General features: G+C 37.1%; 1 protein-coding gene across 3 annotated transcripts in view; it reads right to left on the bottom strand.

Moving 5' to 3' along the window:
- Positions 1 to 15,699, bottom strand: part of elk3 (ETS transcription factor ELK3) — a 47,150-nt gene that overhangs the window by 22,416 nt on the left and 9,035 nt on the right. The window lies entirely within an intron of this gene.

Here is a 15,699-nt window from a genome sequence, read left to right as displayed (position 1 = left end):
CAAGATATTTGGTTTAATTCAAATAAACTGAAATGTGTGTGTCTGCCAAAAATAAATCTTTCTTTTAAACTGGACAATTGCAAGGTATCGTCTCATGTCAATGTAATTAAAGGACAGGGGTGTGGAATTGATGGGACTGCAACACAGAATCTGAAAAAAAAATCCTGTGTGGTGTAGCAAGAAAATGTACAGGAAACAAGTTTAAGTCAGCTGCAGTCCTGTGGCCTTGTGAGTAGCATAAATGGTGGGAGCATATTTATGAGCCATTAATTTGCTGTTACAGATTAATAACAAAAAATTACTTTCTAAAAGTCTTATTTTGCTGCCATCACATATAGCTTAAAGAATCTTTGTGTCTGTCAAGTGATCTTACTTTGCATCTTAAGGGCAGTGTTGCGTTTTGACCAGTTGGGCCATTTCTCTTGGAAAGCTTTTCAGTTTAAGAGGATGGACCATTCTAGGGATATCACTTGTGGCACTGGATTCAAGTAAATAAATACATTTTACATTAGCAGGTGAATTTTAAAGCAAAGCACATATGATCTCAGACCCCTGAATGTTTGCTTCTCCCAAACTGATGGCAACCTGGAGTTTTTAGTATTCTCTCTTCCATTCATTTTTAGTATATCTGTAATTTAATGTTTTTCTTTATGTTTTCAAAGCCACTGTCTGTTCTTACAAAGGTGAATGAATATAAAGAACTGTTAATAAAAAAAGTCCATGATTTATTACACTTTCAAATCTCACTGCTGAAAAATAAGTATGCATTATCTAAAAGAGGAGAAGCCACCCATTTTCATATCTTAGCACAGCCTTCATTGACTTAAATTATAACTAGAAAGACATAGCTATCAGCACCCAATGTCACAATCCTTGATCTACAACATACAAACACCCCAAAACCATTTTAAGTCATTAGTAAGTTACTGTATATAATAATAGCCACGGTATGTGTCGAAGACACGGAATAAAAAAGAAAAAAAAAAATTGCTATCTTTTGCCCTACATCTACTCTCAGTACCTCTCTTCTGTATTTGCATGTGAACCTTTATTCAATGGTGCTCCCTGTCTCAAGTGTGTTCCAACAAAGCCTGCTTCTCAGACTCTCTCATTATTTTCGAGGCACCTTTCTGCCCTCCTGTCCAGTTTTATTCTTGCCATCCTTGAAGGCAACCTCAAACAATTGTACTCCTCCTTGTGTGTCTCACACTCGCACTTCCTCTTTCGTCATGTCACCAATGCCAAACTGACCAATCAGATTGCTGGAAGCACAAACCTTAGTGTTTTATTATATAGATTTTATAAATACGTGTGGTAAGGTAGTTATTTGGCAACTCTAAAATGACCCTGTGTGAGATGCACTGGCCCGCTGTCTAGTGATGGGTCCTGCCCTGTGCACAGCTGTTCCTGGCTCTGAAACGGACTGATCAGGTTTCTTGTCATGTCATTTTCTAACCAGCTTAATTCAGACCAGGGTCGCAGTGGTTGCTGGAGCCTATCCCAGCTAGCATGGCAGGAACAAACTCACTCAGACATGGTGGCAGTCTATTGCAGGATGAATACGCACGCACACACACACACACCAGGGCCAATTCAGCTTTGCCAAAAGGTTACAAAACCTTTTAATGCAAAAAACACAGTGAGTAATGCATATACTGTAGGTTTTGTGGTGATGATGTTTTATCATCACCTTGTTCTAACAGAGCATCAAAGGTTGAGCCCCACATTGGCATGTGAGGTCAGGTGTGGAATTTTCCACTTGTGGCGTCATACTGGAGTTCAAAAAGTTTCAGATTTTGGAGCATTACAGTTAGGAATGCTCAACCTGCATTGCTGGCAAAGTTGGTCTTGTTTAATGTCTTATAATTTTCATATTATAATAATCTAGAAGAGAACAAGCCGTTCAGCCTAACAAAGCTTGCCAGTGCTATCTTCTAAAATAACATCAAGTTTTGAAGTTCCTTAAGGTCCTACTGTCTACCATACTACTTGGTAAATAAAATCTAACTATCCAATACATTTTTTTTTCATGAAAGAATAAAATTTACTGGTTAGCCAATAATTAAATTCAGAAAATGACATTTTTAGAAACAAAAATGTTCACAGACTTTGCCTGTATGAAGATTATAAGTAAGACATTTCTGTCTGCCAGTCTGTGATTAGTTAACTGATTGGCAAAGTATTGTGATGCCAATAAGGGCAATGGCACTTTAAAAATATAATACTTGTATGAAGTAAAGTGCCATGAAAAATGTACATGAATAGTTTAAAACAGATTGCTTTTCCTAATCGTTCCTTACACTTCATACAGCAATATGAAATACCACTTCTCCTGGTAAGCCAGCTTTAGAACAGCCTACTCGGTTTCCACTTTTTGGGCAGGTAGTACAGCCCATGACTGGATTTTAAACTCAAAGGCTGAAAGTGCTACACTTTCTTCCATATTACTCACACCCTGACTCTCAGCAGAAAATTAAGAATGTATCATTCAGTGTTCTATACTTACAAAGGTCCTTAGGATTCTTTACACCACAAAAACACACCATAGGAAATAAGGCTAGGTGATTTTACGATTTCTTTTTCAACTTGCAACTGTTATGCACTCACAAGAATTAAGCCACAAAATTTTAAAAGAAAACATTTACAAAGCATCTTTTGTGTGCCTCAGAAGTTTTTCAGTTCCCCTTCTTTCAACTGTTATCCATCAGTTTTCTAGCCAATTTAACTCCAATTCAAGGTCAAGGTCTAAACAGCATCTTAACCTAACTATTTAGAGCCCACCCTAATTCTCACTCCACCTCAGCCAGTTTAAAGTCATTGATAAATGTAACCTAATATCTGCGGGATGTGTTTCATTTGTTTTTTAAATGTACAGTACCTCCACATCTTGTATTGCTGTGCACTGGGGTCCTATATGTGTTGTAAAACACCTTTTTAGTATTTTCTGTAAAAGACGCTACAAGAAATAAAACTGGTGGACTGTTTCCACCCTTGCATTCTCAATGCTTCTACTCAACCTCTTTCTAGACTATGTTGATGCACACTGGAAATATTCAACTCACCCTGTAACTAATGAGGCACTTAAGCATAGCAAGTCTGGTATTTTAATTTTCTTCCTTTTTTTTGGCTCTCTCTCATCACTTGAGAATGAGCTAGCAGCACTGGATAGATTAAAGATTGTTAAATTTGTCTTCAAAATCGCTGGAGCCCACAAGGATATTCCTCATAATGACAGGCTCTTTTGCTCTGCACGCCTTTTTCTGAAGTGCTAATTATGGGCTTTACGATAAGGCAGTTAATCCTCAGGGGTCCAGTGCTGTATAAACAATGTCCATTAAATAAACACACGAGCCAATTCAGCACAAAGCCACAAGCTACACATCCTAGCTACTCTGATCTCATGCATGTTGTTTCTTAGAGGCCGTATTAAGAGTAAGACAGCTGTCAGTGTGTTTACAATAGCAGCAGGAAAAACTGGCTGAGCCGATTCCAGGCTACTGTATGTTCTCCAACAACACTCTTTATAATAAGGAAGAAATGAAGGGCGTCAGTGTAACTAGTAACACACCTTTACAAATGTTATGATTTTTGTACGTGTTGTGAGGGAAAACAGGTGACTGTCATGGGGAAGCTAAAAAGATGCCATTCTTTCAAGGTTAATAATATACTGTAAAAGCAATAGGATATTTGAAAATCAAATAAAGGTAAAATTATCTGAGACATGTCAAAAGGAAAAAAGTCAAATATTTCTCTTCACAATTAACTATGATCTGTACACAAAGATCCGTCTTACATGGTGCAGGATCACACTTAGAGAAGCAGATGAGAAATATGATGGTCATCTACACAAACTAATTAGGACTTGCAGTCCCAACATTTTCTATAATATACACATTTCTTGATCAGTTTCTCTTGTTGGGACTCAGGTTTCTCTCTTAGCTTTTCTCCTTGCTTTTCTTGACATACTTATTCTCATCTACATCACACATTGTACATAAGTAAAACTATCAAACCAAAAAAAAAAAAAAGCCAGGATTGGAAAAAAATTCTTTGAAGGATTTAACATTTTTCAAAGAAACTATTTAGGCTACACAATTTGTAATTAAATATTTTTCCAACCTGGAATGTGTTTAGCCCATAGCTAACACCTCATCACCTCCCTAATCAGCTCTATAAGAGTTATAAGTGAGTTCAGCTTCCAGTTATTGTGTACTTAAGGTTGTTTTTTTCCCGAAATGACATATTCAGCAATTAAGTGTTGCATACGGATGCGCACCACATGCGCACTTAGACATAGGGACACATGAATTCCACAAACATAAAAAAATCCTTATTTCATTTGCCTTTTCCTTGCTGTAAAGAGTGCAACACTGCCAGCTGGGCAAGGCAAGCCACCCTATCCTCAACAACAGTCCTCAGCTTCTCCTCAGGAATCCCCTGATGCTCTTGGGTGTGTTGAGAAATATAATCCCTCCAGCATACCCTGTGGTTTCCCCAATGTCTCCTCCTAATGGGCCATGCCTTATGAAATACCTTGCTAGAGCTGCTAATGACCAAATCAGCTCATCTGGTTTCTCTCAATCTAAAGGAGCAGCATTTCTAAAAAGTGGCCATTAAGTATTGCTTTGCTCCTCACTCTTTCACATAAAGTGTGCACAACATCCCTGCACAGAAACCTTATTTTGGCCACATGTACACACAGTCTGTTTCATTTGATCATTAATCAGGGCTCTTTCCTTGTCACTTGAAGAAGGGAATGTAGGCTGAAAAATAAATGAAAAGCTTTCCCACTTCATTACCATGATACGGTACAACATCTGCAACTGCTGCTGCTGTACTGATTAATTTGTCAATCTCAAAATCACCTGTACTCTTACATGAGAACAAGACCCCAAGGCACTTGAACTCCATCATTTGGGGCAGCAGTACACGTTACTCAAAGGAGCAAGCCACTTTTTTCACAGAAGACTATAAACTCGGATTTGGAGGTTCTAACTGTCATGCTGACTGAATCACCTTTCGGTGCACACCAGAAACCACAAGACCAGGGGGACAGCCTAATCTACAATCAGAAAAGATGCAACCCTAGGCTATTAAAGTGGAAATTCTCCAAACTTCAGCCTTGCCTTGATGTCCGGTCCATAAAAATCATGAACAGGAGAGGAAACAAAACACACCCTTGACATAATCCCACCCTACACTGAAAAAGCTTGATTTAATGCCAAGAAAGGAAACACAGATCTTGTTCTGCAAATATAGAGACTGAATGGCATACATCCACTGTCCCAGAACCTGATTCTCTTCTAGCACCTTCCACTAGAAACCGTATGGCACACAGTCATCATTCTTTTCCAAGTCCACAAAGTGCACTAAGTTAGGATTGGAAAACATCCATGACCATTAATAAAAATATGCAAAGGTAAAGAGTTGGTCCACCGTTTCTTAGCCAAGACTGCATTTGTCCTCCTGGATATGTTGGATTGAGTCCCAGCTGCAGTACAATACAATATAATTTTCAGACAAACTCTCATGTTAGCACTGCACTAAAAGGCTCCTTCCAGCTTTCTTTATTACCGTAGTCCACCAATGTATCGTAGGGGTTACCACCACAAAAGCCTCAAAAAAGCTAAAGCCATAATTCCTTGCAGCTCTCTCGACTATTGAGGTCAAGGCCATTTTTAATCTATGATTACCATTACATTTTTACATGCAATTACATCTATGATTACGATTGCATTTTTAATTTATGATTCTCATAGGAATGAGGATAAACACTTCTGAAAGTGAATGATCAACTCATCCTCGACAGAAGACCTCCAGGACACTCCCAACAACATCTTCACTGCATGTTTAGGTGTTCCAGGCCTATCTGGCAGACAGTCAACCTGTATGAGCTAGTGTATTGTCAAGTGGTGATCACTTGACAACTCAGCACTTCTTTTTACCAAAGTGTCCATAACATATAGCCTCAATTTAAATGACACAACTACAAAGTCCATTATTCACTTCTGTCCCAAGGAGTATGCAAAATCTTTTTTTGAGCACCCAAACAACAACAAATGTTTCCTCTCTGCAATATGGAGGTTTCTGGAACTAATGCTGGGTATAGAGGAGAACACTGTTTATATCTAGACAATATTTGTCCAAATTTGCATATGAATTCTAGTTCCATCCCACCAACCAGATGAACATCAATGCTGGACCTGCCTTTAGTTGTGGATCCAAGTATATTTATTCCAGGCAAGGGTTGCTTAGGTTACTTGGAAATTTGTTATTTTCTGCCCCCACCCTTTTCACCAATTTGACAAGGATAATTCTATCACATGCACATCTCTATGGACCACTGAGAGACTTTACCTCCATTCCAAGGTCACTGTCTTAGAAGAGTAAGAATGCTTTTTGACAGTCAAAAAGCTGGGAAGGTAGCATAGCTTATAGGAGAGTAGCTATCAATTTTCCAGCCTGCTTAACCAAATTCCTGATTATATAAAAGACTACAGCAGACAACAACAGCATTGTGCACAATACAGGAACCAGCCCTGGATGGGGTGGTGGTAAAGACTACTGTATATGATGAAATAAAACAAAGATTTTCCATAAAGAGAGCAAAGCACTAGGGCCACCATTGTCATTGTTATAGAATGATGCATAAAACTGTCTTGAAATCAATTAATATTTGTATTAGTAAAGTATGGGGGTACACTAAAGCATAAAGGATAGTGTGTATCCTCCTCGTGTGAGGTTTACTGGAGGCGGTCTCCTTTCATGGACACCCTCCTGTGATACTGGTGTCACTCTTATCTTCCATAGATTCTTCCACGCAGCCCCAATTATCTTTTATCTGCCATGTCCCCTGCCTGCACATTCATGCCACTGGCTGTGTCTCAATGGTCACACCATTAACGCTCACTTTTCCAGACTCTGAGTCAATCCAAGTCAGAATCCTAAAGACGGCCGAATACACGGGTCAATGGAATTAAGCAGAGGATCAGGTCTTATAAGTGCTAGATCATCTCTTTCTTTCTCAGACACACACATACTGTATATACACACACACAATCTGCACAACTTCTCAGGATGGCACCCTTCTGGCAGTATCTATGTCTAAAGACCAAGTAGTCATGCTAGAATTCTCATGCCAAAAACACTACTGCAATATTTTGGGTTGAATGTCATGCATTAATGACTTCCTAGATTAGATGTCTGCAACATGTGAAGAATGATAAAACCCAATGGTGGCAAGGGATCCAATTCAAAAGTAGAGGGATGATCAGAAGATAGTCAAAGGAAAAGAAAAACATGAAATATAGAGGTTACAATCAAAGCTGTTAATTAGTCATGTAAAAAATGTTAAACAAGTCAAAAAGGTCCTATACTGATTAATGTTTTAGATCTAAAACTGAATATTCACTGAAGCTGTGCTTCAGTTTTAAATAGAAGTCAGGAGCTTACATCATTGCCAGGAAGAAAAGCTCAGCAATTAATCTTTAGGCAAGAAAATGGCTTGCAGCGTGGCATTCATTAGGAGTCTAAGGGGGGGATGCCTGAAAGAGGAAAATAAAGCAAAAGGAACAGGATCTCTAAAACCACCCCATAAGAAAAATAATAAAAATTAATTTAAATTGATTCAAAATCTACCATTTGTGAAACCACCAAGTACACTGTCTCAGAAATAAGACAATTTAAAAACATTTACTTGACCCTGCAATAAATGTTTTGAAAAAAATCTAAAAATTGCAATAGAATATTGCTTCTGTAAATTTTGTCTTATGTACTACTAAATAAGCAGGTGAAAATGTATATGTTGGGTGAAAATACATCTGGAATACAAGAGTGAACAAGTGAAATAAAGTCAGCACATTTGAGCCACCTAGATCCATGCATGATGGTCCCAGGCGTTCATTAGATACTGGCAAGCAAATAATCAACAGTTAGTAAGACAAATAATCTGCGGAATATCTAATCAAAGATGTGAATTGATTTGTAATGAAATAAGAGGTATATTATCATAAACAACTACATAATATCAATGAATTCCATTCCAGGTGAAGTCAAAATGCAGGAGACCAAGTATTTCAATTAATTATCGACACTCAAGAAAGCCTAACATCTGCAACTATTAAAACAGTTGGCTTGCATCTGTATTTTGTAATGGTTGGGGATGGTCTGCCTGTGCTTTACTGGCATTCTTTACATAATGCACAGTCTTAAGAGCGCCTGACGCACACTGACTAATCAGACCATTTCAAAGGCCAACTTCTAGAATGGGATAGTAAAGATCTTCTTAATTGCTGTGACTTCATATTTGGTCACACCACTGGGCATCAGCTACGACGGATGAGGGCGGCTGATAAGTAGGAGTGAAAACTCGGCACTCAGCCAGCATCAGGCAATTCCTTGCATAGGAATCTGTCCTGCCAGAAATTTGGGCAATGTCCCCTACCCCCTTCACCAAGGAAACACATGGTTTTTATAAGGAAAAGAAAAAAAAATAAACCTGATACTCATGGTGCCTTGTGGCAAAGCAAAACTTTAAAAGCATTTTTCAGTGTTTCCGATTTGCCAGACTGCCGCAAAATACTGACTTCTTAGCCTGTCCTTAGTAGTGTGTACGCTTTCATGGTAGTCACACCATGACCAGGCTGACATATGTGCTTTCTTTCTGTGGCAGCGCAACAATATTAACTTTACATAAACACTAGGAGATGCTGCTTCCACTTTAGGTTTCTCAGTGGGACACTAAAGCAGCCACACTCAAACTGTTTTGGCTGGGCAAGATTAAAACCAGGAGGCATGTGCTATCCAGCAACATTATATTCCGTTTTTTTCTTTGAACTTTCTGCTTTGAAGCATGCAGTAATAGTTCTACATTAAACCACAACACCTAATTTTATTTTTATTTTTTTTTAATACAAGAGAGAACTCATTGGTCTTGGGAGCTCAAATATTGTACATCCCAAGGGATGGTAGTATGGCCTTGTGCCACAGATCAACATTTATAGTTTATAGTCATAACGATGAAATGTTGTAAACTTCAGCTGCTGGTCTAGGGTAAAAAAGGAAAAGCGCTACTGAAACTGAAAAAAATTAAAATTGAAAATTATAAACCCTGCCATTAGAAGGAACTACTGGCTGTACCTTTGTACAAACTTCGATCTGAAACAAAATTAGTAATAAGAGAAGAACAGAAGCTTACATTAATTTAAAAAATCATCTTTGGTTTGCTTCAATATTTCTGCCCTTTAAGTTCAGATACTTCAGACTCACCAGTTAATTAAATAAAGTGATTGGTAGGGTAATAAAATCATAAAAAAATACAATAAAATAAAAAAATAACCAATTTTCCATCACAGAGTCACAGACTGGCAAATCCCATTCCAATTGCATTTGCACAAAAGCAAGAACAATTGTGGATAAGACACCATTCCATCAAAAAACACATGCACACACATGCAAACAGGGCCATTTTACACTTTACATTTGGGAAGATACTGGAGAAATCAATAGACAGTGGCTGGGATTGAGCTAAGTTCATTAGCCTTGAGGTTACAATGCCACCAGGACCAAACAGCATGTTTGTGACTTTTCAATATTGCTGTCGTTTAGTGTTTTCCTATTACTGAAGAGATGTAAATTGCTAGTATTGAAAGTGCTACTGCACATCAGAAAGGAGTGCTGTGCAGGTCTACACATTCCGGTCTAGAACTATTGCAAAAAGAAAGCAGTTTCTTAAGCTGCAGGATCGTAAATGCTACCATTGTCATGCTTTATGGTCAGGTTGTTCAAATCAGTCACACACTCTGACTTCTGTTAATTCAAAACACAGCAGTAGGGACCAGAGCTAGAACTACTGTACTAGTATGACCATCAGTCCTTAAATCACTTCATTTGATTCCAATTACATTTAAAACTGATTTTAAAATACTTCTCTGTACACAAAGTTGTCAGTGATTTTGCCCCCTCTTATAGAACTTATTGTCTACACTCATAATAGAAATACCTTACAATGTATTGACATTGAATGGTGCAATTAAACAAAACTGAGTGATGTGCTTTAATACATTCTTGTATACATTTCATTCAATCTTCTCAGATTTTCACCCATAACTCCATCCACAAGCTTACACTCCTCATATGAAGGAATGCCAGATAAATTTTACAATTGTAAAACTAGTTTGTACAAAAAAAAGAAAAATTCCATTGCACTGCTTACTTTGTAAAATGATACTGGAGAACTGACACTTTGCTGACAACACTCTATACTCTTATTATCTGAATAAGCTAACTATGTTTACTACACATTAAAAGTTTGTTATTTATGCATTTAACCTTTATTCATTTAAAGAAAAAAATAACCATTTCTGTATGGAAGCATGATGCTAAACATTTGCTTTGTATCCTTGTTATTCACTAAATGAAGGATGGCAATAAATAATTGTTCCATATTCATATATAAACTAAGAGAGTCATAATGTTATTTAATTCTCTATGGAAAATTGAGAAGAATTAAATGGCTATGTACAGTATGTCAAATTAATACTGCATTTGGCTTTGCCAGACTCCTAGGCAGTTATAGTACATCACTCCTGAAATTCTCATTTCTCCTAGGATGCTCTATAGTTACTGTAAAAGCATGGCATTTTTGGACTCTTAAGTTTAATCAGCTGTTGTCATATATAAATCTACTGCACAGATTTCCAGCATTAATATTAAAGTGTATTAATTATTGCTTGAGTGTCCTATTCTTTAGTATTTTCAGCTCTTGTCTCTCAGACTTACAAATTTAATAAATATGCAATGAGAGTGTTTTCAGGACAAGGTGGGAAAATTACACTATAGTTCAAGGATGACATTAACAAATTTGAATTGCACAAAATATTTTTGCATGCATATTTTTTTTTTACATTTTGAGCCTGAGTACTCCAGTAAGACCATCACTCATTCAAACAACCAAGCCAAGCAGGACTGGTTTACAAAATTGAGATAAACCTTCACCACGGCTCTCTAATTATCTGAGCAACTTATTCCATTCAGGATCATGAGGAACAACAGCCTTTCCCAACAGGAATAGGCACAAGGCAGGAAAAAACAGACATCCATTGCAGGGCACTCCCACACTCAAAGCCTGGGTCCTTAAACTTGGCACAATTATCTAACACACGTCTTGGAATGTGTGAGGGAAACCCATGCAAGGAAGACATGCAAATGCCACACATGCAGCACCCCAGCTAGTATTTGAACCCAGGTTTCTCAATGTGTGATTAGAAAAACTTGCAATAAATTAATCCTGCCCTTTTGCAACAGAAAATTGAAAAAAAAAAAACCCACTAAGGGAGGTCTTTTACACATCTCAGAAAGCTACACTAATGAACAATGGGTCTTCCAGTGCATTTAGTTCAAGATCATTGTCATATGTACACTAAATTCATAAATGCATACATCTATTCAGAATATATACAAATATTAAAAAAAAGAAAAAAACAACAGCATACATACTATAGTAAGCTACATCAGTTCAGAAAAGAAGGGTTAATAACTGGATAACTAACTGGCAACCAAACATGGGGCTAGACCTGTTGATAACCCAATGACTAAAAACATAAGAGTTCTCTTTATCAAAAAAAAAAAAAAAAAAAAAAAACTTCACTTAAAACAACAGCTGACTGTAAAAACTTTAATAAAACAGTTCAGGAACAAAGTAAGCACTTGGTAAGCCTCAACATTGCAACTAGTCTAGCATGTGGCACAGCACTGCATTAAGAGACAGTGTGATACTCTAATTACTTAACTATATTCTCAAATGTCAAACATTCACATCAGAACAAACACCTCATTGAGGCACAAGGTCTGTGTGACATTTTTGAATGACATTGGTCATTTAAAAACAAAGTTTTAGCTATTTCTATGTAATTAATCAGATAAACAGCCGTTTCTACTCCAAAATACATTTATGAGACAAGCATACAAAAGTACTCTTTATACACTAAAACCCTACTGTCCAAGCAGCATTTTTCCTTAAGTACTCAATAAATAAAAGCATTATGGACTCTATGGTTATAAAGACACATGCCATCTACAGACAGAAAAATAAACATTTTCATGCTATTCAGGATTCAGAGTTGCATGACATGCCATATCTCATTTTAGCATGTGGCACTAACCCCCAGGTTGATGTTGCTCCACAAACAAGGTTCACAACCAATTCAGAGCTTTACCATATGCCTGAATGTATATTTGATTACAGACAAATCTACAGATCGTCACAGAGAACTTCCTTCAGTGTATTTTCAACAAATGAACTTTGGCAATTAAGTATATTTGCTCTGCAAATATGCAAGTGTGCCTATCCAAATAACATGTCCATTTAGACAGGCTGATTGAGGGTAGCAGCAAAGTCACGCACATACATATGTCATTCTGCAAAATGTAAACACTAAAACCCATTCTGAACACAAGAATTATATATATAAAAAAAAAAAAAAACTGAAAGCCTTAGGTTCAAATATCACAAGTAATATGTATTTTGTTCAATGTGAGCATGTGTGGAATAGTGCCCAGGATTTAGATTATAAACTGCAAGACTGTGAGTTTAATCTAACCACTGACCAGGTAGAAATGTCTAAGTCTGCTAATGTTCTAATTGCCGAAAAAACTGAAAGCAAGGCATTTTAGGCAAGAAACTGTAATGGTCATTTGCAACTACACATGACATATCTCACAGAAAAGTAAAAGGGAGAAAATTAAGCAGCAAATGATAATGGCATCTTTGATCTCTATTGCCTTGGTAAATGTTCAAGTCACTTTATTATTATTATCAATAACGTGTTACTTTTTAGTGGGGGTGCAGATGTGTAGGTACATGTAGGCAGTATTTTAAGTGCACGGCCATAGCTTGACAGATATTTTAGAAGGCTATTTGTGTGTTAAAATGATTCAAAATAAATTGTGACATTTACTTCTTTAGTACTACTCCACAATTACTTTGACATTTTTCAATTTTACATCAGAAGAGGCTTCCCCTATCTTCACTAGGCAACATCATGCTGCTATTGCCAGAACATTCAGTTGACAATACACTACTTGGAACCCAGTTCCAGTCAGCTTCCCTCTAATGCTGTTGACTGGTAAAGATAAACTTGCCCGGTGTAAATGAGTGTGGGAGTGGGCCAGAGTACACTTGACTTCAGCATTTAAATTGATGCTTAATACAAAATTTCAGCCTTGCCTACATGTGTTTTTGAGCTGGCCATGAAATTGGTCACATTGCCTTTTAATAACTTTGGTAGTCAATGTAATCTATTAAATCTTTAACATTAGATTTATTTTCTTGGGTTGCTGGAGTTTGTCTACCTCCCCTCTTATGCCATCTAACTATAATGCAGTACACCTTACCATTTACTATCTCATATATATATATATATATATATATATATATATCTCTTCTGGTTCGTCCTACTTCCACTTCAAAACCAGTCCCGCCCACACGCAGCCGACACGGCATTACTCGATTCCTATTCGTCCTCTTCCAAACCCTTCCCCACGCTGCCTGTGGCTCTTCTTCAAAACCGGTCCCGCCCACATGCAGCCGACACGGCATTTCTCGATTCCTATTTGTCCTCCTCCAAACCCTTCCCCACATTCTTCCAGTGCGATTCCTGCAACAAAACTTTTCAAACGCAAACCTCACTTGCTAAACACAAGAAAAGCCATTCTTCCCAACAACTATATGAGTGCCAGAAATAGGATAGTCTGACTAAATACAACAAAACTCATTCACAACTCTTGCAATGCAACATCGGCAAAGCAACATTTCCAAACCAACGCAGTCTCAGCAGACATACACACAATCCGCTTCCCGTTACCACAGGTACTTCTTCACCTAATTCCTGTCTGCCCGTCCAAGAGTACAACATTGGGACTAAAGATCAGCAGTGCAAACACTGTCATGCACTATACTGGCCTGCTGAGCGTAATACATCCAACAAGTACTCAAAGTGCTGCCACAACGGTAAAGTAGCGCTCCCGGAAAAGGTGGTATATACTGTATATCTAATTTTGCATTGTTTTTTGTTTATATTAAAAAAAAAAAAAATTCACCCTATATATTCAAATGGAAAAAAACCCTAAAATCTTGTATGAAAATATTGTGTTAAAGAAAAAATTGTACTCATTTGTACATTTTTCAATAACATTAAATCCAGTTCTAGGTCATAGGTGGCTGGGGCCTATCCCAGCAGAATCAGATGCAAATGGGTACCATCCTGGATGTGATGGCTATCCAGAAATATCCATCGAAAATACAGCACAGACAGAGAGTGGTCTAAGATCTAAATGTAGTCTCCTGAAGTATGAAGAAGAGCTAACCACTGCAAAATGAAATTAAACTTTTGATAATCACTGCTACTTCAGTTTTATTTTGTATTCTCCTTTATTCTGAGGAGGCTTAAAAGCAGTGAATGAAGGCTGACATCTGCCTTTGCGAGTTGTCCTTTTATGTGGCACAATAAAACAAGTCCAGCAATCCTATTTAAAAAAAAAAAAAAGATTTTTGGAACACACTTTATTGTTGTTAAACTATTCTTAATTTGCATTTAGTCATATTCCAACAATTTGAATAACAGAAAGTTTCCAGAAACAAAAGAAAGGCCCTAGTCTTGGTTGTGCTTGCTAATTTGATGGAAAATCGATAGTTCTCCTGTTGACTACATTACACACAGGTAATTTTGTCATAATGATACAACAGTCAGCGACCCAATAATAAATGACAGTCTCTCATCAGAATTTTGCATGCTCTAAACAGAGGAAACATCTTTAATCGGGAGTGTATACATAATTATTTTACCAAAAGGGCACTGTAACAAGTTATTTATTGTATTTCTAAGATTTGTTTCAGTACAGTACTTATGTGTAATTGTTTTCTGGACTGCCGTCAGACAGCTTCTTTGATTGTGTGTGTCTTGTTTACTGATTAGCATCAAGATAGAAGACACTAAAGTGAACCCTGCAGAAATGATAGGCTTATAAGCACACAGGCATAACAAATATTGTCTGTATTTAATTTTCAACCAATAATGATTTAAAACAACTTGTTACCAGAAGAATCAAAGGATTTATGTATTTTTCATGCATGAAAAAATGGCCAATGTAAATTAAGCCGGTTCTACCCAGAAAAAAATAACACTGATTTATTATGAGAAATACTGATGGAGAAGTAAAACGAAAAATGTTTCACATCTGAATTTTTTTAGCAGACAGAATGATAAAAGTTAAGAAAATGGCAAGTATTTGTTTCTGGAGTAACCGTTTCTGGAAAGTTAGTGGTGTTATACATGCACAAGTATGAGGCCATCAACTTTTCTCTCTCAGAGTGCCTACAAATGCAATAAATGATAAAAAGTGTTTACAAAAGCATTTCACAATATAGTAAAGATGAAGAAGAAAAAAATGTGAACATGACAGCAGATAAAGCCTGCTACATTCATTTAATACCTCATAATGTATCCGATACACCTTTTGTCATACCTTATCTTGCTTTCACTAGTTCTCTTCTGTGGTTTGTAAAGCACCCTATAATGGTGTGACATAAAATGATTGATTGAAAAGGGCAATGTTAGGCCAGGAGAGAGAGAGAACAAGAATTTCAGCTCAGAATGCAGTACAGGAGAAGGTGGTTTTGAGATTTACTCAAATGAAAAATAT

Source organism: Erpetoichthys calabaricus, chromosome 1 (genome assembly GCF_900747795.2).
Source record: "Erpetoichthys calabaricus chromosome 1, fErpCal1.3, whole genome shotgun sequence".
Classification (NCBI taxonomy): Eukaryota; Metazoa; Chordata; class Cladistia; order Polypteriformes; family Polypteridae; genus Erpetoichthys; species Erpetoichthys calabaricus.
Note: the sequence above shows the minus strand (reverse complement) of the source record. Positions and strands in the feature narration are given on the sequence as shown.